At 42.9% G+C, this 22997-nt stretch overlaps 1 long non-coding RNA gene across 2 annotated transcripts in view; it reads left to right on the top strand.

The window, feature by feature from the left end:
• Nucleotides 1-22265, top strand: part of LOC139359114 (uncharacterized) — a 49654-nt gene extending 27389 nt beyond the window's left edge. For both annotated transcript variants that reach the window (XR_011614825.1, XR_011614826.1), the window contains exons 3-5: nucleotides 17663-17803; nucleotides 17890-17993; nucleotides 21777-22265. This is a non-coding gene — a long non-coding RNA (uncharacterized lncRNA). The remainder of the gene's footprint in view (nucleotides 1-17662; nucleotides 17804-17889; nucleotides 17994-21776) is intronic.
• The last annotated feature ends 732 nt before the right edge of the window (nucleotides 22266-22997 follow it).

The raw sequence follows: 22997 nt of genomic DNA, 5'->3' as shown, positions 1-22997 counted from the left end.
AGCGGCTGGGCACAGTGGCTCACGCCTGGAATCCCAGCACTTTAGGAGGCTGAGTTGGGTGGATCACCTGAGGTTGGTAGTTCGAGACCAGCCTGGCCAACATGGTGAAACCCTGTCTCTACTAAAAATACAAAAATTAGCTGGGCGTGGTGCCGGGCATCTGTAATCCCAGCTACTTGGGAGGCTGAAGCATGATAATCGCTTGAACCTGGGAGGCAGAAGTTGCAGTGAGCTGAGATCTTGACATTGCACTCCAGCCTGGGCAACAAGAGCGAAACTCTGTTTCAAAAAAAAATATTTCAAGCTAAAGCATCTGAAGAAGTAAAGCCTTGAAAAAGAAAACCTTTTCTAAACTTCATTTTGCTGACTTAAGCAGGATCTTCCAAAAATTACAGCTGCCATAAATTCCCTCTCCAGGGGGTTTACAGCCAGAAAGGAGGCTAACCATTAGTACTGGGATGAGCAATTGCTTAAACAAATTATCTGAAACTGTCATACCTTTCATTTGTTCTTCCATGGACACCCTTTCTCCTGCCTCCTGTTTCTCTGTGTAGTTGGTATAAACTCCTATCTCTAGCTGCTTGAGGAGCCATTTCTTTTTCTTTTCTTTTTTTTTTATTTTAGAGATAGGTTCTCACTCTGTCACCCAGGCTGGAATGCAGTGGCACCTTCATAGCTCACTGCAGCCTCGAACTACTGGACTCTAGCCATGCTCCCACCTCAGCCTCCCAAGTAGGTAGGACCACAGGCATGCACCATCACACCCAACTAAGTTATATTTGTGTTTTTTTGTAGCGACGTGATCTTGCTATGTTGCCCGGGCTCAAATGATCTTCCCACTCAATCTCAGAGTGCTTGGGATTACAGGTATGAGCCACTGTGCCAAGCCTTGAGAAACTATTTAATCTAAAAGCTCCTACCCACATAAATAAACTTTGTCTTCTCTCTGTTAATCTGTCTACAGTCAGTTAAATTTGTAGGCCCCTAGCCGCTGAACCCAAGTTGGAAGAGGAAAAGCTTTTTTCCCAACAATATTATCTCACTTAACACTCACAACAACTCTATTGTACTCCCATTTTTCAGATAAGGAAACCAAGTCTTTGAGAGGTTAGGAAACTTACCCAAGATCACAGTCATTAAATAGCAGAGTTGGGGTTTGAATACTTACAATCAGGACAGCTGATTGTCCTGATACACTAAACGCACAATGTCCTGGAACAACTGTGTTATTGATCCTATTTTCCTTTTTTTTTTTTTTTTTTTTTTTTGAGACAGGGTCTTACTCTGTCACACAGGTTGGAGTGCAGTAGTGCATTCTCAGCTCACTGCAGCCCTTGCTTCCCCTGCTCAAGCAATCCTCCCACCTCAGCCTCCTGAGTAGCTGGGACCACAGGTGTGCACCACCACACCTGGTTAATTTTTTGTATTTTTTTTGGTAGAAATGGTTTCGTCATGTTGCCCAGGCTGATTGGTTCTTTTCCTTGTTCCTTTGATATTTAAAGGTATGAGGGCAGAGCTACAGAACAGGTTGGAGGCAGCAGCTTGGCTCTAGACAACTCAGCGAAAGGAGGTTTCAGAGGAAGAGTGTCTGAAGTTAAGCGCCAGCTGGGCATTGTGTTGTGTTAGTACCTGTGGTCAGGCAGCAAACTGAGAAGGAAGAGGGAAAAAAATATGGTCATGTACATAAGTATGGTCCTACACCAGCTTAAGGGCCCAGAAATCCCCCCTGAGAGATTGTTCTTGTTCTTGGACCAGAGGTTCACAACCTTATTCTCGTCATGACACCCAACACAGGTGAGGATCTTAGGCACAAACCCCTCCTCAATCTCCTGCCCAGGAAGCTCATGGAATAGACCTGAGTGAGAGAGATGTTATTTATTTATTTATTTATTTTGAGACCAAGTTTCACTCTGTCGCCCAGCCAGGAGTACAGTGGTACAATCTCAGCTCACTGCAACCTCCACGTCCCAGGTTCAAGTGATTCTCCTGCCTCGGCCTCCCGAGTAGCTGGGATTACGGGTGCCCACCACCACATCTGGCTAATTTTTGTATTTTTAGTAGATACACAGTTTCACTATGTTGGCCAGACTGGCCTCAAACTCCTGAACTCAGGTGATCCACCCTCGGCTTCTCAAAGTGCTGGGATTACAGGTGTGAGCCACTACGCCTGGTCAAGAAACATATTCTTTTAAGCGCCACTAATCTGCTCACATTTATTTAATAATAATAAAGGTAGCTACTAATAAGCACTGTACAGCTTTGTTATTAGCAAGGTGTGTGCAGCATCTACCTGGACTATAGAAAGCCAGTCGTTTGCTCCACCAGGAAAGTGCCGCTTTGTACTGTGGTCCATGTGATTCCAAAGAGAATGAATGGCCACAAAGGGTGGTAGTTACCGCCTCCTCTCCCAGATGCCAGGCCTGACCTCTTGGGGCATCTTCTCACAACTCTGGTTGCTCCGCACCTTGGCATGCAAAGACAAACAGCAGCAAGGAGAAGCACCATTCTGCATAGAGCTGATACCTACTTTGCTAATCTTGAGCATGGAAGAAAAACTACAGTCAACAAAATGAAGTTTTCAAGCTACTGATGTATGCCTAAGAAACAAAGATCAGATTTCGATAATAAAGAGGGAAACTTGGAAAGTCTTAAACTGAGCAACGGCTTTCATGGCCCTTGGGGCTGCCTCTGCAGAGGCAGTTAATCATCCGCCTGAAGAATCAAATCAATACCCATGACCTTTCCCTTCAGTTGTTTCTCCTGCTGTCTCTCCCCCTACAGTCAAAAGGACGATAACGCGATCATTTCCTTTAGAAAAGAAACATGAATATAAAGCAAGTTTGTACATTATATGTTACTAAAATGAAATCATGTTGAGATACTGTAATTATAAGGCTTATTTTTGGTAATATTTATAGCTATAACATCTTCACGTGTATCAGTTTATCTGATCTATTAGTTTCCCCCCACTATCTCATAGAGAATGTGGGATAAATTACCTCTGAAAGGAGGGAAGTGTTCATTTCTATATCCTGTATGGGTGGAGATAGGGGAGGCTAAGTGAGCTGATTAAACTTTCACAAGTCAGTTCCCTGAGCAAAATATCCTGTATCCTCCAGAATACCTTACAGTCATAACTCTATTGACATGTTCTGAAATTGAACTCAAAAGACTCAAAACCTGGGTGATTTTCTACAGATCTTTGATATCTTTTTGTAAACTGAAATAGACTCTGATCAGCAGTTGTATCTCAGACCCATCAAGAATTCATTGTACCTGCAGGAGAGGCCCACACAGTTTGCCTTCTCAAGTTTCTCTTCCAAGAGACAATAAACAATACCTCCCTGCAGAGTGGTGAGAATGAGTTTGCCTCTCAAGTTAAAAGGAGGTGGGAAGTGTGACGTGAGGTCAGGGAGCACTGTGGCAAAGTCAGTGGCTCAACTTGAAACCCATCCGACAGACAGGTGTCAATGTCGACTGTGGTTAAAAGAGAAGCCCCACTAAAGGTCCTCAAAGTTGTGGAAAAACTGAAGCACCTTCCTACTCGCCTTTAGCAATCAACTCTAGCAATCAACTTTAGCAGCCGAGTGAATAATTATTTATTTAAATAGGGCCTGGTCATCTGCTTTGTGCTTTTTCTGGGTGTCTTCCTCTAGGAAGCCTTCCTTGCACTTCTGTCAGGGGCTGAGGGTTCCCTGTCTGAAGTCTTGTAGCACTCCGGCTTGCCTCTAAGCCTTCACCATATCGAGATTTTTCTGTTCATGGGGTCATTAAGGAAGGGGGCGCGGGGGGAGGGGAATCACCGTTGGCAGTGCAATGGGAAGACAGCATAGACAAAGAACAGAGATGGAGTTCTTATAACAGAGTAAAATGACGAGGGTACAAAGGCAGAAGTAGTATGCATGGAGAGGAGATGACCAACAAATTCAACAGAAATTTTAAACATAAAGTCCATAGACCTTGGTTTCTGATTGTATGGGCAGAACTGAGGGATAGGGAGGGATGAGCTTAAAGGATGGGTGGATAGTAGTGCCACATAGGGAGCTAGGGATTATAGAGAATGTGGAGCTTCAAGCAGTGAGGCCAGGAGAAGATAATGAGTCATTGTTGGCCATGCTGACATTGAGGTTCTGTGGGACTTGGATGCATATGGGAAGTGGTTGGGTATAAGACTGGAGCTGAAACAGGTTAGGACTGGAAATGTAGATTTGGGCTTTCTGGTGACCATGGAGGTGGACTGTTGGGATATCCTGATGGGAGAACCTGCTACTAGGAGTGTAGTTGGCAGACTTTCTTCTCCTTTACTCCAATCTGGGGCTCTTCCTTCCTACCCAATCCTCCTTCCTGCCCCTTTTCCTTTCACAGATATCTGATTGACACAATGGTCTGAAGGCTGGCCCTGCCTTCTTCCGCTCCCTCTCTTCTTTATCCCTTGCAGGCATTTCTCCCAATAATGCCTGGTACCTCTCATTCCCTTTTGGTGTTTGTTTCTTGGAGAGACTGAACTGACACAGAAATCATTAAGGTGCAGGTAGCTAATAATTAAAAGAATGGGAGCAAATTGGACATCCCTGGGAGAACATACAGAATGAAAACAAAAAGTTGAAATGTTAAAATTAATAAACAGGTTGAGGAGAAGAACTCACATGTAGGTAGTGATAAGTGTTTTCTGGGGCTAGACCACATGGGTTTGAGGTAGGTCCCACCTCTTCTGAGCTATGTCACTCTCAGCAGATTGCTTAGCCTTTCCCATCCTTGCTTTCTTTGTATAGAAAAGGGGGGAAATAAGAGTACTCATTAAAGATTTGGGTGGGCATGGTGGCTCATGCTTGTAATCTCAGCAATTTGGGAGGCCAAGGCAGGAGGATGGCTTGGGACCAGGAGTTTGAGACCAGCCTGGGCAGCATAGGGAGACCCCCATCTCCACAAAAGATAAAAATGTGTTCAGGTATGGTGGTGCGTGCCTGCAGTCCTAGCTACTTAGGAGGCCGAGGCAGGAGGATTGCTTTAGCCCAGGAGTTTGAGGTTACAGTGAGGTATGGTCATGCCAGCCTGGGTGACAGAGCAAGACCCTGCCTCTAAAAAAAAAAAATAATAATAATAATAAAAGGTTTGTTGTTTAATATATGTAAAGTACTTAGAAAACCACCTGCACAAATTGAGGCCAGAATGTAGGTTGGTCATTATCATCAGATGCAGTGGATGAGGAGCTCCAGAGTAGCCAGGAAGGGGAGGACTCAAATGGCAGCACCACAGAGCCAAGGAAGTAGAAGTTTCAAAAAGAAAACAGTCTCCAAAGTCATGAAGAACTGAGGAGAAGAAGGAGGTGAAATAACATCCAGTAGGCCTGGAGATGCATGATCACCTTGGCAAGGGTTGCCTCAGTGGCACGGGGAAGCTGGAAGCCAGAGGACAGTGGTTTGTGTAGGGAAGGAGTAGACAGTTTCCACTCCTTCCAGAGCCCGGCTTGGAAGTAAAACAGAGGAGGGTTGTGGTCAGTCAGGTGGGAGCTCAAAAGCCCAGGAGGAAAGTCAAACTTCTTTATAGGCAGAAAGTAATATGGTACCTGAAGACAGGAAGAGAATGATGTTTTGGATGGCAGGGTGTCCTTAGGAATCAGGAAGGTGGGCTCCCAAGCACAGGAGGAATGGATCCGGCCAGCAGGAAGGATGGCTGATGCTCTGAGACCCAGTAGGTAAGAATGAGGATAGACTGGGAGGTCAGAGGACAGAAGTGTGACGGCATTTCCAAGAGTGCATCTGTAAAGCTGAAGAGGGCTGAAGTGGGGAAGGCAATCTGAAAAAAGCAAGGGAAAAAACAAAACAAAATATTTCCCTGATATGTGTGACCCTTCTCCCCTAGCGGTGAAGGAAACTCATGTTGACTGAACACCTTCCCTGGGATGTGTGGGCTCTTGGATGAGAACTTTCACATTTTTCACAATTTTTATGTCCACCACCACCCTGTGAGGTAGGTATCATTATTCCCATTTCACAGATGAGGAAAGCTGAGGCTCAAAAATTGAGTCATTGGTCTAAGATGTACAGGGTCTAGCAGAGTGCTCGATAAGTAATTGTTGAATGGATGGACTGCACAGATCATGCTCTCCAATTGGTTGTATACTTGTGTGATGCTTTTCCCCAGAGGTCTTTTTACTGTTAAGAGGATTCTTATGTAGTTAAGTCTTGGATCAGTCATAACTTCCAAAAATGTGACAGTAATGAAAAATGCAAAAAGTGGCTGGACAAGGAAATGCCTGTGCTACCTTATTTACCCCAAACAGAAAAGCTACTTAAAAGATTATGACTGATTGGGAAATGTGATTTGGTTGGACAAAAGCACTTGAAGCTCTAGTCCCTAACAATTCCATCCAGGACCTCCCTGAGAGTCAGAATTGATGTGTGGATTGTTTTAGTTTGGCTGTTAATAATATCTGGATGAAAATGCCTGCCAAAACATTTCACTGGGGGATTTAGAATATGCTTTCCAAGTCTACAACTGAAGGGCAGCAGCCGATGTTAATGTGTGCCTGTTGGCATTCGCCAGTTCATCTGGCCAAATGACAAATCACCATTGTGTCCTCAAGAACACTGTGTGTTCTTGATACTTTTAAGTCAAAATATAATTGTGTTCTTCTTGTAATTATACCAGTCAAAAAGAGAATGGTACAAATAATAAAATTTAAGCTAATAAATGAATAGAGGACTAGATTCTAAGTTCATTGTGGGCAGGGATTGGGTCTTATTTAAATTTCTAGTATTCATTTTATTTTTTTAATTTTTAAATTTTACTATTATTATTATTATTATTATTATTGAATGGAGTCTTGCTCAGTCACCCAGGCTGGAGTGCAATGGCGCGATCTCGGTTCATTGCAACCTCCACCTCCCAGGTTCAAGCAATTCTCTTGCCTCAGCCTCCCGAGTAGCTGGGATTATAGGCATCCGCCACCGTGCATGGCTAATTTTTGTATCTTTAGTAGAGATGGGGTTTTGCCATGTTGGTCAGGCTGGTCTTGAACTCCACCCACCTTGGCCTCCCAAAGTGCTGGGATTACAGGCATGAGTCACCACACCCCAGTATTCATTTTAGAGGATTAGCCCAATGCTTGGCACACAATGCGTGCTAAGTAAATTCTTGCTGAATTAAGTTGAACTGCATTAACATTGTAGACAGTGGAGTGGTCAGAGATCCGTAAACCATTTAAACCTGCTTCATTTTTCTTCGAGGACAGAGCACAGAACTGTCACACAAAGATGCTGTGCATATAAACACTCTAATTCATTACTGAGGTTCAAAATGAATTATTAATCTCTGAGAATAGTCCATAGCCAGGGTTGGCTGTCAGTGAAGCAGGAGAAAGGGCAACTAATCTTCCTAAATTGTATTCTTTTTTATTTCTCATCTTCAAGTCTTTGTGGTTGCAGCTCTTTGGAGCTGTGATTTTAATTCTCATTCTATCCCTGACTTACTGTTTGACCTCAAAATGAGTCACTTAATTTTAGTTAACAGCTAAGTTTCGCATTCAGTGAGAGCCAAAGGGGCCTGGCTCTACCATTAGCTAATATCAAGCCTCAAATGCTAGATGTGCTATTCAGTGCTATCCATCATCCCTGTAAGGCTAACGGAAATGAATCACAAATACAGTGCCCCATGCAAACTCCCTCAACTCCTCCCAAATGAGTCCTTGGGGTTGCTCAGTCACTGTGCTGTATAGTAAAGAGGAAAAGATAAAGAAGCTGAGGATGGTTACCCGAAGCCCAAAGGAGAAGATACCCTGGCAACAGAGGGCAGCAAGGAGAAAGCTCAGCTCTCTGGCCAGAGTCACTATGATATGATCACCAACTTGGCCCCTTGGAAAGAGTAAAGTAACCACCATATATACATATTTGGAGATAAGATCTCACTTAATTACACAGACTAGAGTGCACTGGCATGATCACAGCTCACTGCAGCCTTACTTCCTGGGCTCCAGCTATCCTCCCACCTTAGCCTCCCAAGTAGCTGGGACTACAGGTGTGTGCCACCACACCTGGCTATTTTTATTTTTTATTTTTTTTATTTTTTGTAGACATAGGGTCTTTCTATGTTTCCCAGGCTTGTCTCAAATTCCTGGGCTCAAGCAATCTTCCTACCTCAGCTTCCCAAAGCACTGGGATTACAGTTGTGGACCAACTCACCCAAGCCTCCGATATTTAAATTTCAGTGTAATAAGATGCAAGTTTATAGAATAAATCAGTATGGAGTAATTACTCACACATTTCATTTCTTTCTTTCTTTCTTTCTTTCTTTCTTTCTTTCTTTCTTTCTTTCTTTCTTTCTTTCTTTCTTTCTTTCTTTCTTTTTCTTTTTTTTGAGACAGTTTTGTTCTTGTTGCACAGGCTGGAGTGCAATAGCACGATCTCAGACCATGGCAATCTCTGCCTCCTGGGTTCAAGAGATTCTCCTGCCTTAGCCTACTGAGTAGCTGGGATTACAGGCACACACCACCACGCCCGGCTAATTTTTGTATTTTTGGTAGAGACAGGGTTTCACCATGTTGGTCAGGCTGGTCTCAAACTCCTGACCTCGTGGTCCACCTGCCTCAGCCTCCCAAAGTGCTGGGATTACAGGCGTGAGCCACTGTGCCCAGCCTACTCACACTTTTCTAAGATTTGCCCCTTGCTTTCTTTAAATGGAAAACATCTCCAGAACCTTTAAATAAGATATACTTTAAAGTTTAGATTGACATACTGAACGGCAGTAGCAATCTGAAAGTAAGAGAAATGCACAGCTTGTCTCAGAGAGCTATGGGTTATGAAGGATAAAATGCACAGGAAGTAGAGGCTGGGATTTCCTTAGCCAAGATCTAGGCACAAATGCAGGCTCCATCCAAGCCCACATTTCTCAGGAAGGAAACAGCTCCACAGATGTGAAGCCCAAGGCCCTGTAGGAAAGATCTATTAACAGAAGGGCCCGGCTGGGCGGGTGGCTCACACCTGTAATTCCAGCACTTTGGGAGGCCAAGGTGGGTGGATCACAAGGTCAGGAGATCGAGACCATCCTGGTTAACACGGTGAAACCCCGTCTCTACCAAAAATACAAAAAATTAGCCAGGTGTGGTGGCGGGTGCCTGTAGTCCCAGCTACTCGGGAGGTTGAGATGGGAGAATGGCGTGAACCCGGGAGGCAGAGCTTGCAGTGAGCTGAGATTGTGCCACTGCACTCCAGCCTGGGCGATAGAGCGAGACTCCGTCTCAATATCGATAAATAAATAAATAAATAAATAAATAAATAAATAAATAAAGCACCCTGTGTAGATGACTCGCCTTGACTACAGCCGACCTTAGAAGCACTTCACCCAAAGCGTGTGATCAATTGTGGGGGCTGTGGTCACAGTGCTCCTTGGGACACAGGCCATTTGGAAACCTTGTAGAAACTGCATTGTCTAACTTGTCCCTGGAACAGCAGTACCTGCTGATTGAGGGTGTCAGACATGGAATTTGGCTGCATCGCCTTCTACTCTGTTGCACTGGCCTCTGTAAGCACCAGGGAGTGCCTTCGAGTCCCCACCCACCTTGCTGCTCAGCTCGCAGCACCATCTGTGCACTTACTGGGTAACAGTAATAATGGATGGGCACTTCAATCACATATGAAAACCTCTAAAGCTCCACTTGCAAGGACTGTAAATCTCATATATAACTTTCCTAAGTGACTAATGAGATAGGGTCTCGACATGGCAGAAGGCTCCAGGAATCTTTATGATAACGGTAGTTTATGAATTTATTTTCTTGTGACAGTATTTACAAACTCCATGATTCATAGTAGACTCAATAAATATTCAATATGATAAAACACTAAACATGAAAGTAATGATTTACACATGGATAGAATAAAAAAGGCTATTTCTCAATGTTGAGAGGGAAAAATGGAACCATTAAGAAACGTGTCTGAAGGCCGGGCGCAGTGGCTCAAGCCTGTAATCCCAGCACTTTGGGAGGCCGAGACGGGTGGATCATGAGGTCAGGAGATCGAGACCATCCTGGCTCACACGGTGAAACCCCGTCTCTACTAAAAAATATAAAAAACTAGCCAGGCGTGGTGGCGGGTGCCTGTAGTCCCAGCTACTCAGGAGGCTGAGGCAGGAGAGTGGCGTAAACCCGGGAGGCGGAGCTTGCAGTGAGCGGAGATCCGGCCACTGCACTCCAGCCTGGGCGACAGAGCGAGACTCCGTCTCAAAAAAAAAAAAAAAAAAAAAAAAAAGAAAAGAAACGTGTCTGAAAACAACAATATACTGTTTAAAATAACAATCCACCCAACCAGTAACAAAACATTTCAGTTGAACTGAGGCTGCCCTCAGTGGTCTCCTGACCATAGTACAGATCCCAAAAGTAGCAATCAGATTGAGATTTGTATTTCATTCATTTGTCAAAGTCTGTATCAAAAGAAGTCTTTCTGGCTTCAGGTACAGATGCAGTGAACAGCTTCTTCCAACTACTATTTGAGAGAAATAAGGTCAGATCCAATGTAGTTATTTCCTTTTCAGCTTGCCCCTCGTATTGAAGTTGTTTAAGAGTTGTAAAGGAAGAGTGACAATTTTCTTCTGCCATACTAAAGTCATGAAATAAATGACCAGGGTTTTTGAGTGGCTCGTGTGTTTTCTCTCATGGGTTAATATGATTGGATGCTTATAAGTGCTTGATTAGCTTTAACGTTTTGTGTTCAATTTTTCGATGTTCTTTGCAATGGAGAACCATTCCTTTTGTCTGGCATGCACCCATTGGCCTTTCTTTTGGCAATAGCATCTGGATTTTCTTTTGCAGAGCCGTCCCTCCCTCACCTTAGGGGTGGAGTTACATGATTGTGGTGACTATATGCAGACACTGGCAAGACATTTAGTCCTGGCCAGTCAGAACTCAGGATCTTCCTGGGACCAGACTTGGTTCAAGAACAAGCCTGAAGTTTGTCAAAAAGGGACAGCCTGGGACATTTGCTGGAAAGATTGGACAAGAAGTGTTCTTTCTATGGAGGTTTCTAACTGGTAGGATGTGAGCTGCTTATTATCTTGACACCGGGCAGCAATGAGCCTGTTAGAAGAAAGCCACCTGACAGAAAGAGAAATATGACATCATCTGACCACCTAATACTTTCTCTTTTTTGCTTAAGCCTATTTGAGTTTGGTTTCTACTTGGAACTGAAAGTGTTCTGACTAATGAATACAATTTTTTATATGTTTTTCTTCCCCAATTATTTATTTTTAATGCTTTCACACCCCACAAAAAGTAAGCAGCCTGGACAACATGACAAAATGCTGTCTCTACTAAAAATACAAAAACTAGCTGGGTGTGTTGGTACATGCCTGTAGTCCCAGCTACTCGGGAGGCTGAGATGGGAGGATTGCTTGAGCCTGGTAGGTCGAGACTGCAGAGAGCTATGACCACACCACCGCACTCCAGCCTGGGTGACAGAGCGAGATCTTGAAAAAAAAAAAGAGAGAGAAAGAAAGGAGAAAAGAAAGGAGAAAAGAAAGAAAGAAAGAAAGAAAGAAAGAAAGAAAGAAAGAAAGAAAGAAAGAAAACGAACATCTGTATACTCCTCACCTAAATTCACCAATTATTGATAATTTGACACACTAACGTTATCTCTGCTTGCCTACCTATTTGTATCTCTACCTGTCATCTGTCTTCATGTTTCATTTTGCTATGACACAACCTCAACAATGTTATTACACAAGAAAATTAAGATCAATTTAATAAGATTTAATAGTGGCCCATATTTAATTTTTCTTAATTGTATTCGATCTGCCTTTTAATTTTATTATTTTTTTAACATAGGAGCCAATCAAGTTTCATGCTTTGAATTTAGTTGTTCTGTCTCTTTTATTTAGAATATACCCTTAATTTTAATTTTTAAAATGACATTCTCTTTTATTTTATTTTTATTTTTGTGTCTTTTATATTTTAGAAGCCACAACAGTTGTCTTGTAGAATATACCATATTCTGATTCACCTGATCATTTACTCAGGATTAGATTCACATTTTTAACACAAATACTTCCTAGGTAGCACATTATATGCACTTTTGTACCTTGCTTCTGTTTTCTCTCAACTATTTACATTGGAAATTAATCCACTTAACCCATAACAGTTTTCCTCAGTATTTTTTAGGGTTGCATAGTATTCCATCATGTAGAATAAATTATAATAATTTATGATTAATATAATTATATAATTAACATTTAAAATAATTTATAATTATTACATAATAATTAATCATGTTTCATGATTTACTCTACCAGTCTTCTAAGGATAGATATTTAGGTTGTTTCCTAATTTTTCTATTACAAAATTATTACAATGAAAACTCTTGTACGTATGTTGTTTCATATATTTGGAGGCCTCTTTTCACGGTAAATTCTTAGAAGTGGCAGTGCTGGGTCAGGAGGTTAACTTACATGTAGTTCTGTTGGATGTTCTCAAATTCCATTGTACTGGAGGTTGGTAAAGTATCTTGACACATCATATTCTACCTTGTCTTTTAAAAATTTTATTCTTATTTTATATTTCATACAGGGTTTTGAATATCCTTAGGACGCATCTGTTTTTCATCTTTTTTTGCTTCACAGCACTAACATAGTGTGTTGTTCATAGAAGGTGCTCGGCAGGTGCTGAATGTGTGAGTAAATGAATGAATCAGTGAATGAATGGGCTGTTCTTTTCCACAGTATCAGCACTGCTCACTCACTTTATGGGAAACTGGGACCCACCCAAGGTAAGAACGCTTTTCAAAGCCACTCTACCAGTCAGCAGAGGACATAAAGAATAGACAAATATGCAGGCAAGCAGGAAAAGGTGGGAGGCTAGCCTCGAAATTTTGAAATACAACCAAGCACATCAGATAAGCATGTACAATGTGCCAAGCAAGAAAGATACAAAGAGTATAAAGATGATGTTGTGGAGTTCAAGGAGGCTACAATCTTGTTATGTCCGTAGAGATACAGGACGGACACACACACACACACACACACACACACACACACAGAGCAACAAAAGAAGGTGATTGTAATAAATATCAAATGAATAGTGCAGAAGTTTTTATGCAATAGGAGTTACAAGGAGGGAAAACAAGAACTGCAGTTTGGAGTAGAAGAATGTACACTCAGTGGACAGATTCTGTTGCAGTCTTACTTTATTTTATTTTATTTTATTTTTTAGAGAGAGTCTCACTCTGTCACCTAGGCTGGAGTGCAGTGGCACAATCATATAATAGCTCATTGTAACCTCAAAACTCTTGTGCTCAAGGGATCGTCCCACCTCAGCCTCCCAAGTAGCTCGGACTACAGGTCATACCAACATGTCTGGCTAATTTTTAAAATTTTTCGTAGATACGTAGTCTCACTATGTTGCCCAGGTTAATCTCAAACTCCTGGCCTCTAATGATCCTCCTGCCTTGGCCTCCCAAAGTGCTGGGATTACAGGCATGAGCCACAGTGCCTAGCCTGTTGAAGCCTCGAGACTTGATTTGAGTAAGGCAGAATTCAAATCAAAAGAGGGCCTAAGGAACAAATATGGATATTTACGGTGTATTCAAGGAATAGTAAGCAGATCAGCCCAGCTGGATGGAGCAGGGAGGTCTTCCATTAGAGCGGCGGGTACTGGAATTTACAGTCTGTGGCCAAACTGAGTGGGGGGCGAAATCATGAATGTACTGCAAAGTAATATGGTAGATCACGGTAGCTATAGTTTTAGTTTCCACTAAAGTCTGTGTGTTTTCTCATGACCCTTTTTTTCTGTTTCTTTTGAGTAGTCCTTTCTAACGTCACACGGTCCTGGTGGGTCTGTGAAAACCGGGTCAGTCACTCTCCCCACCTCCAGAGGGTTGAGCATAACTAATGGCAGTTACTGTTTTGACATGAAGCCTTCAGCCAAGCAGGAGCACTCAGAATCGCCATGGGATCTGTGTGTAGATGTGGGAGAGGGAGGGGCCTTCCTCACTGGGGTTCCTGAGCCAGAGGATGTGGGTGTGGGGCAGTCACAATGGTATTGCCCAGCTTGTGGTGAGAGCTAGCATGAAGGACGACACGTCGCTGAGGCGGACAGTGTACAAAGCTGGAGGGAGACAGTTCTGATCGTCGCCGGAGCTCCCGCTTCCACTCGTGCCGGAATCAGTGCTCCTCTCCTGGGCTTGTCAGTTACCTGTAAACCAACACATTCTCTTTCTGTTTCAGCTAGTTGGAGATTGGTTTCTGACACTTTCATCTGAAAGAAGCTTGCCTGATATGAGAGGCTTGGATTTCATCCCACAGATCAAAGCTTCCCAAAGTGGTTTCCTTTGATCACTGGTCCTCCTTCAAAAAAGGAGTTTCATGCTAAAACTAGTTTAGGAATACTGCCTTCCATTGCCTCTTTTTGGATGGTTTGTGCTAAGAAGTCCTCCTGTGAAGGAACTTTGACTGTGCTGAGCCTTCCGTTCATCCCTCCACACCCACTGTGCATCGTCCCCACCCTGTTCTGTGCCCTGGAGGCTGCCATGGTGCTCTCTATCCATGGGTCCTCCTGCCTTTGGGTCTCAACTGGCCCAAAGGCAGGGGCGTTTGGCCATCAAGTGGCAATGGGAGGTCAGAGGGAGGGAGGAGAGTGAGGCGGGCACGTTATTTTCCAGCCCTACCCTGTCCAGTCATCGTGGGCTGCCTGTGCCCCTCAAGTCAAGCACACAGGTCCTGCTGGGCATCTCTCTGAGGTGACCTTTCTCTCCCTCGCCTCTCAGCCATTTGGGTGGTTAACAGCTCCTGGCTGGTACCAGTCCGATGCCACTGTACTCTCCTTTGTGGTTTCTTCAAACCCTGCACAGTCACTAACTAAACTGTCCTAAAATTACTCACTTTGAGTACGCCATCTGAGTTGCACCAGGACCTGGACCTGAATGAAATTGTATTGTTGATTAATCTATTATTTCCTGCACTTATTAAGCCTGTAACCTTTTTCTTTTTAATTGAGGAACACCCTACAATGTCCTACAGACCATAAGTTTTGACTACATACTTTGGTGAATGCCTTCCTAGGACAGCAGCTTAGGAAGAGGATTCTGGAAAAATGGAGGCAGCCAGGCAGCTTTTCCACTCTTAACCCTGGAGCATTTCCCCACAAGGACCTGGTGCTTCCACCCGATGACCACATCCAGTGGCTTTCAGTTAAGCCTAGAGTTTTACTCCCTTTGTGTACAGCATCTTCTTTACCTGGAAACCCCTCTCCCTGCTCTTCTCCTATCGAAAGGCCACGCTTTGAAAACTCCAGGCCACATCACTGTTCACCTTGAACATCACAGAAAGCACTGGGGCTCACCTTGGCCTCTGTCACTCACGTGGCCACTGTGGTTCACCTTAAGGTATGGTCACCCACATGCACGTGGCTTAGTCATGTTTCAAGCCTTTGCCTTGAAAGTTCACTTTTCTTAAGTTTGATTTCTGTCTGTTGAGCTAGACTGTGAGCTCCTTGATGGCAGGGACTACATCCCCACTTCTTTACGTATCTCATAACTCTAACAAATGTAGCTGCCTTGCATACGCAGAACACCCCTTCTTCATCTCTGTGTGATACTTGGTTCAAATCCCATCATACTATGGGGCATTCTCCAATCATCTCAGTCAAATGTATTATCTCGGGCTTCTAAAGAACAAGCACTGATTACCTCCTGAAGCAAACATTCATGCCCTCTGACATATAGTTCATGTGGAACTGTTGCTTAGTCTATTAGTTAACTCTTTGTGCACTTTAATCTCGAAGCCTTAACAAGTTTATAAGCATTATTATGGATTGAATTGTGTACCCCCCTCCTCTCCCCCAAAACCTTCATATGTTGAAGTCCTAATGCCCAGTACCTCAGAATGTGATCTTATTTGGAAATAACACAGTTGCAGATGAAATTAGTTAAGATGACATTATACTGGAGCAGGGCAGGTCCCTAATCCAATATGACTAGTATCATAAAAATGAGAACCTGGACACAGACATGAACACAGGAAGAATGCCATGTAAAGACTGGAGTTATGCTGCCACAAGCCAAGGAACATCAAAGATTACCAGCAAATCACTAGAAGATAGAAGAGGAGCACTCAACAGATTCTCCCTCATGGCCTCAGAAGTACCCAACCCTGCCAACACCTTAATCTTGGCTTCCAGGACTTAGAGACAATCAATTGCTGTTGTAAAAGCCACTCAGTTTGACGTGCGTTATTACAGCAGTCCTCCCAAATGCTTACAAGCACCTGAAGGGCAAGGATCATATCTTGGATCCCCAAAGAGCAAGATTCCAATTGCAGATGCATCATTGGTTTCTTATGTCTCTTCTGGCATGTTAATTCACTTCTTTGGGCCTCAACTTTCTCTTCTGTAATGTGGAGATAATATCTACTTCAGACAGTTGTTTTAAGGATTAAAGGTAATACATTACAATGCCAGGCACAGTGCTTGACACTGTTAAAATGTGCAATAAATGCTAAGTCTTGTAAATATAATCCTCTTATTTTACAAATGAGGAAATAGGATCTAGACATGCAAAGTGCCTGTCTAAGCCCACACAGTTAAGTAGCAACAAGCTTGTCAAAAAAACCCTCCAAATAGATTCACTTCAATTCCTATCTATATTATGTCTTATCTTTTATTGCTAAAGAGAACAATTAGTGGGGTGACATTAATTTGATGGCATTTTGTGTGTGCTGTTTGCTTACTGCTGTGGGAGTTGAGATGCTGGACCTTGAGTTTGAGATTTTGGACCTTTGTGATTTCTTCCTCATCCACAGGTAACTGAGATAAGTCATATCTTAAAGCAAACCATCCCTTCTTTTTTTGTACACAATTAAATTTATTTGCTTAAGAATGGTGTGAATTGGCCGGGAGCGGTGGCTCATGCCTGTAATCCTAGCACTTTGGGAGGCCAAGGTGGGTGGACCACGAGGTCAGGAGATCGAGACCATCTTGGTCAACACAGTGAAACCCCGTCTCTACTAAAAAATACAAAATATTTGCCAGGCATGGTGATGCGCGCCTGTAGTCCCAGTTATGTGCGAGGCTGAGGCAGGAGAATCGCTTGAACTTGGGAGGCGGTGATTGCAGTGAGCTGAGATTGTGTCACTGCTCTCCAGCCTGGCAACAGAGGGAGACTCTGTCTCAAAAAAAAAAAAAAGAATGATGTGAATCATATAACTTATTTGTACAAGAGATTACAAATAAGAGCAGTAATTATCGAACAAAATTTATAGAAATAGGCTTATAGAACTCCACTGCTTTGCATGCACAGACTCTCTCTGTATAACTGTTATCGGATGATGCCTGGATTAATTTAACATCCATATTCCTCTCAACTGCAGGGTCTTCACCTCTGTACATTTCCTAATAATCTATATTCTGGCTTCAACTTGTTTCTCTCTCATTTTGAACTAACTGAAGGTGAAGGCTGCTGCAGAATGGTTGTTTTTTTCACAAGTTAATCAGATGAAATATGAACATGCCATTCCTGCCCCATAATTACATGTATTCTGGTGATGTTAAGTCAAAATTGATGTCTACTACAACACATTTTTTCTATATAGTTGGTAATCAATGATCATATTTTTTAATGCATCAACATGCTACTTATCAAATGTTCTGTCTCTCAACATATTGAGAAGTCAATCATGATCTGAACAGGTGGAGCCCAGCAAAGATGACTTCTACCCTACAAAGAGGTTAAGAATCCTGTTTCAAATGCTGGATGGATCCCCATGAATCTGTCACTTTAAGAAGGGAGATTGCCCAGTGAAAGCAATGGAAAGAAAAACAGTATTAAAGGTGAGTAGATTGGGAGATATCACCAGATTTTCCTGTTCTCTTCTGTCATGCTACGACAACTTACATCAGTGAAATTTCTTTTTTAGAAATTGCAAAGGATATTGAAATATTGAAAGGATATTGAAACTTGGGAGCCCTTATTTATGGGAAAAAGCTGTCAGGAAATTAAACTAGAATCAACATTTGACAGGTGAATGTTTATTTTTATTCTTGAGAACCTAATCTCTCTCTCCCACCAACCTCTGCTTATATATCAGATCTACACTCTATTTTGAAGCAGAAAGAACAAGAAAGGGATCAAGAAAGAAAGAAGAAAGAGAGAAAGAAAGGAAGGAAGGAAGGAAGGAAGGAAGGAAGGAAGGAAGGAAGGAAGGAAGGAAGGAAGGAAGGAGGGAAGGAAGGAGGGAAGGAAGGAAGGAAGGAGGGAAGGAAGGAAGAAAGAAAAGAAAGAAAAGAAAAGAAAAAAAGACTTCTCAAGCTCAGAATCAGCCCTTGCTATCAACATCTCCTTCAAGGATCGTTAGAGGCCCCCAGGGGCCAAAGGGGCTGGGTGGAAGGTAATTCTGTGCACTCTTTCATCAGCTGGCAATTTCTAAAGCACCTGCCTATTTTTCCAGGCTTCAAGAGTGGTCACATCAGCCAATCCTTTCTTGTTTTCCATAATCCCATGACAAAGACCATTGTTGACAAAGGCACAAAACATACTGTGCCCTGCCTCCTGGGTGTTTTCTGTTTTCCATCTCAAAATGGGTATTGATGGACTGATCCTGTGTGCCCCAATGTTAGGTGTCAGGGATGGGGGCAGGGGTAAGAGAGGGGAAAGAGGGGAAGGTCTTTTAGCTGCAGAAAACCTTCATTCTTCTCTAGCAGAAGTTCCAGGCTTGACTTCCATCAACTTTAGGGGTCTGCGTGGGGCTTAGGGAATTCCTGAGCTTCTTGACATCCTATTCAAAACTGTGCAGATACGCATAGGTGCTCCCAAGAGCATGGTCTCTCTTCATATCTTGTTTTCTTTTCCTTTTTCTTTTTTTTCTTTTTTTCTTTTCTTTTCTTTTCTTTTTTTTTTTTTTTGAGACAGTCTTGCTCTGTCGCCCAGGCTGGAGTGCAGTGGCGCGATCTCAGCCCACTGCAGGCTCCGCCTCCTGGGTTCAAGTGATTCATTTGCTTCAGTCCCCTGAGTAGCTGGGATTACAGGAGCCCACCACCATGCCCAGCTAATTTTTATATTTTCAGTAGAGACATGGTTTCACCATATTGGCCAGGCTGGTCATGAACTCCTGGCTTCAAACGATCCACCTACCTTGACCTCCCAAAGTGATGGGATTACAGGTGTGACCCACTGCATCTGGCCCACACATCTTGTTTTCTTGACTGTGGTTCCACCATAGTTCAGTCCTCCAGCTCTCATCTCTGGCTTCACTTCTTAGATTTAATTTCTACTTCCTGTCTTGGGTTGGGCTGATTTCAGGTGCTTTAGGTAAAGTTTTGCCTAGTCCAGCCAAGCCCTATAATCTTGGCAACCAGACACAAGACTTACTGGCTGCCTTCTATTCCCCAAACAGCCCAGGTCCAGACATTCAGAGTCCAGCTGTAAGACAGACGGGTTTGAACTGATGAAGATGTAATGCCACCTCGCCATTCTTGTGGGCTAAGCAATCTGCTCTTGGGAGCATAGTGGTGGGAGTGGAACCTGATGTGTTCAGCAGGGTTCAACATAAACAGAACTGTCTTCCTAAAGGAACATATATTGGCTCAAGCCCATAGGAATCCATCCAGATGAATAAATGACCAACTCAGAATTTCAAAAGATTAGAGTAGGAAGGGGCTTAACAATTTTTTTTAGAAAATTTTTTTGAGACAAGCTCTCGCTGTGTTGTCCAGGCAGGTCTTGAACTCCAGGGCCCAAGTGATCCTCCTGCCTTGGCCTCCCAAAGTGTTGGGATTACAGGCGTGAGCCACCGCACCCTGCCAGAAGGGGTTTTAGAGATAACCAAATTCTATCTTATCAAAGTGAGCAATTCTTTGTTTACCTCTCGAACTTTAATGTGCATATAAATCACTGGAGGATTCATATCCACACTTAAATAACTTCTGCCTTGTCATTTACTGGGAAGGAAACTGAGGCACATCAGCTTCAGATCCATAAGTTCCTCCCTGCCCAGTGCATTTTTCCAAACACTGTCCTGCCACACAATGGTTCAGTTAAAATGGAAAGAATAGATGTGTCATATTGTTTTAAAAATTGTCAGAAGGGTCTGTGTTTCAAACATGGCCCTTAAAAAAAAAATTGCTGGGTGTGGTGGCTCACGCCTGTAGTCCTAGCACTTTGCGAGGCTGAGGTGGGTGAATTGCCTGAGCTCAGGAGTTTGAGACCAGCCTGGGCAACATGGCGAAACCCTGTCTACTACAACACAAAAAATTTGCCAGGCATGGTGGCACATGCCTGTAATCCCAGCTACTTAGGAGGCTGAGGCATGGGAATTGCTTGAACCCGGGAGGTGGAGGTTGCAGTGAGCCAAGATCATGCCACTGAACTCCAGCCTAGGCAACAGAGGGAGACTCCGTCTCAAAAAAAAAAATTATTGGCAAGTTGGGGTGACTCATGCCTGTAATATCAGCACTTTGGGAGGCCAAGGTGGGCAGATTGCTTGAACCTGGGAGGTCAAGGCTGCAATGAGCAGAGATCAGGGCACTGCACTCCAGCCTGGGAGACAGAGCCAGACCTATCTCTAAAATAAAGGGTCTCACCCAGGCTGCAGTGCAGTGATGCAATCATAGCTCACTGCAACTTTCAACTTATGGGCTGTAGTAATCCTCCTGCCTTAGTCTCTCCAGTAGCTGCAACTACAGGTGTGCCACCAAACCTGACTAACTTTTATATTTTTGTAGAGACAAGGTCTTGCTGTGTTGCCCAGATTGGTCCTGAATCCTTGGTCTCAAGTGATCCTCCTGCCCCAGCCTCCCTAAGTTCTGGGATTACAGGCATGAGCCACCGTGCTCAGCCTTGAACACATTCCTATGTGATATATCAAAGTCCTAGACACTGATATATTTCCTCAAGGATTCCAGAGGGAATAGCAAGGCCAAGAAGAAAAATGGATTTGAGAAGAGGTGAAGCAGGCAAGATATATCTGTAGAATGCCAATTATATCAGTCACCAGGCAAGTAAGATGGTGACATCTACATAGGGATTCTGAAAAAAAATGAAGTCCAAATTCACATCAGGGAGGGTATCTATTGTTTAGACCCTTCCTTTTCAAATTGTGGCCCACAATCAGGAGTATCAGAATACTCTAGAAATGGAGCTTCCCAGTCTCTGTCACAGACCCACTGAATGCGAGTCTGCACTCCAACAAGATCCTCCAGTGACTTAGACGCACTCTAAAGTTTGAGAGACAAAGAATTGCCTATGCTGGCTTTTTTCCCTGTCTAGTTTAAATTACTTTGAAAGTTAGATAACAGAAATGGTAAACTAGGACAAATGAAATTTGTGTGGGTGCAAGGAGGGGGGTGTGTAAGGAAGACCACTAGAGGAAATTAAAGCAAGATTGCAGCAAGAGTTTGACTTCTTGAGTCGAGTATATTCCTTAAACAGCTCTCTTCCTCTGGGCCTTAATTAATTGTTTTGCATTAGTACACTGCATTGTGAAGGGCCTGTGTTTGCAATTAGGTGGCTCTCACAGATGGGGCAGGGTGATGAGGCGCTTGTGCCCAAGAGGCAGGATAGTTACCTGAGCCCAAGAGTGTATTTCTCACATACAAGAGCTCCTCTTTTTTTTTTTTTTTTTTTTTTTTTTTAAAGAGCACAGTACACCTTGCTTCCTGATGAAATTCCTGGCTAAGAGTTCAAATTTTTAAAAAATTATTTTAATAAATAAATGTACAAATGGGATATTGAACAAATAAATAAAAGTTGAATGTTAGCTGCCATCATCCAGACTGTATTTTACATGAGTAATTCACACATTTCCAGATTCTGAGGGAGCGGAGACAAGAGTTCCTGGATGTCCATGGATGTCCATCTGTAAACCCAAGCAGTTTAAAGCTTCTAAATCCCAATTAGGCTGCTCGAACCAACTGAGATGCCACAAATGCAACCTAGTGGCTTTTCCCATGGGAAGTCAGAGAAGTGGAAAATATTTCAAGCAATTTGGGCATGCTTGCATAACCCTTTTGTGGAAATTCCTGCACTAACAATTTGCAATTAAAGTGAAAGTGAGTAAAAATAGAATGACCTCTCATTTCCACAATGACTGTATTTTGTAGCCTCTGGTGTATGAATTTGCTTTACATCTGACCCATACATAATGATGAAGAAACGAAAAATAATCAGCTTTCTGTATGCCTAGCAGTACAGAGTGTCTATCAGGCAGCAGGTTGTAGCATTAATGACAGTTTTTAGCTAAGACAGAAGACATGGTTGCATAAAACATAAGCAAATCAACAGCCAAGTGAAGACAGAAAAACATACTCTCAGTCCAAATTATAATTGTAAATTCATATTATCTGTAGCAAACGTGGTCTCCCAGGCAGCCTGGTGCCTAAAATGCCCATGCTTTTGGGTGACTCCCCAGTTTAGCATTAACTGCTGATGTCTGGGATTAGTAATTAGTTTTTATCAACCTAATGAAAGCTTCCTTAGAAAAGTCACTCTGCAAGATTGAAAAAAGTCATATAATGTACTATACAACAAAATATGGGTATTTCTGCCTTTAATGCTGTGAGTTATCTATGCCATTTCCTTCTCTTAGCTTGGATAAATACAAGTTCAATGCTAACTGGAAAAAGTTGTGAGACTTACTCTGGTAATGTCATTATGCCATAATTCTTTCAAATATTTCTGAGACGCCATCAGATAGTTACAGGTTTCCTCCAAGATTTTTACAAACTCTGTGATTATTGTATAGAGTGTTTATGTCATTTGATGACTAAAAATATCCACGAGAAAAAATTTTCTGTGATTGAATCACCTACATATACTAAACAATTCAAGCAGAACTGGGTTATTTGGCAGAGGAGAGAGCCTGTGAATGAAAATGATCGGTTAATGAACTGAAATTGCAAGCTAAACAGAGGCTGCATACCACTCAGCCTGGGTCCAAGGGACTTTCAGCAAGGGGTGAGCATGAAAGGACAAATTGGAGCCCAATTGTGAGGGGCATGGAATGCCTCACTGATGATTTGGCAAAAAAAC

Source organism: Macaca nemestrina, chromosome 16, assembly GCF_043159975.1.
Source record: "Macaca nemestrina isolate mMacNem1 chromosome 16, mMacNem.hap1, whole genome shotgun sequence".
NCBI classification, from domain to species: Eukaryota; Metazoa; Chordata; class Mammalia; order Primates; family Cercopithecidae; genus Macaca; species Macaca nemestrina.
This window is presented reverse-complemented; position numbering and strand designations above follow the sequence as displayed.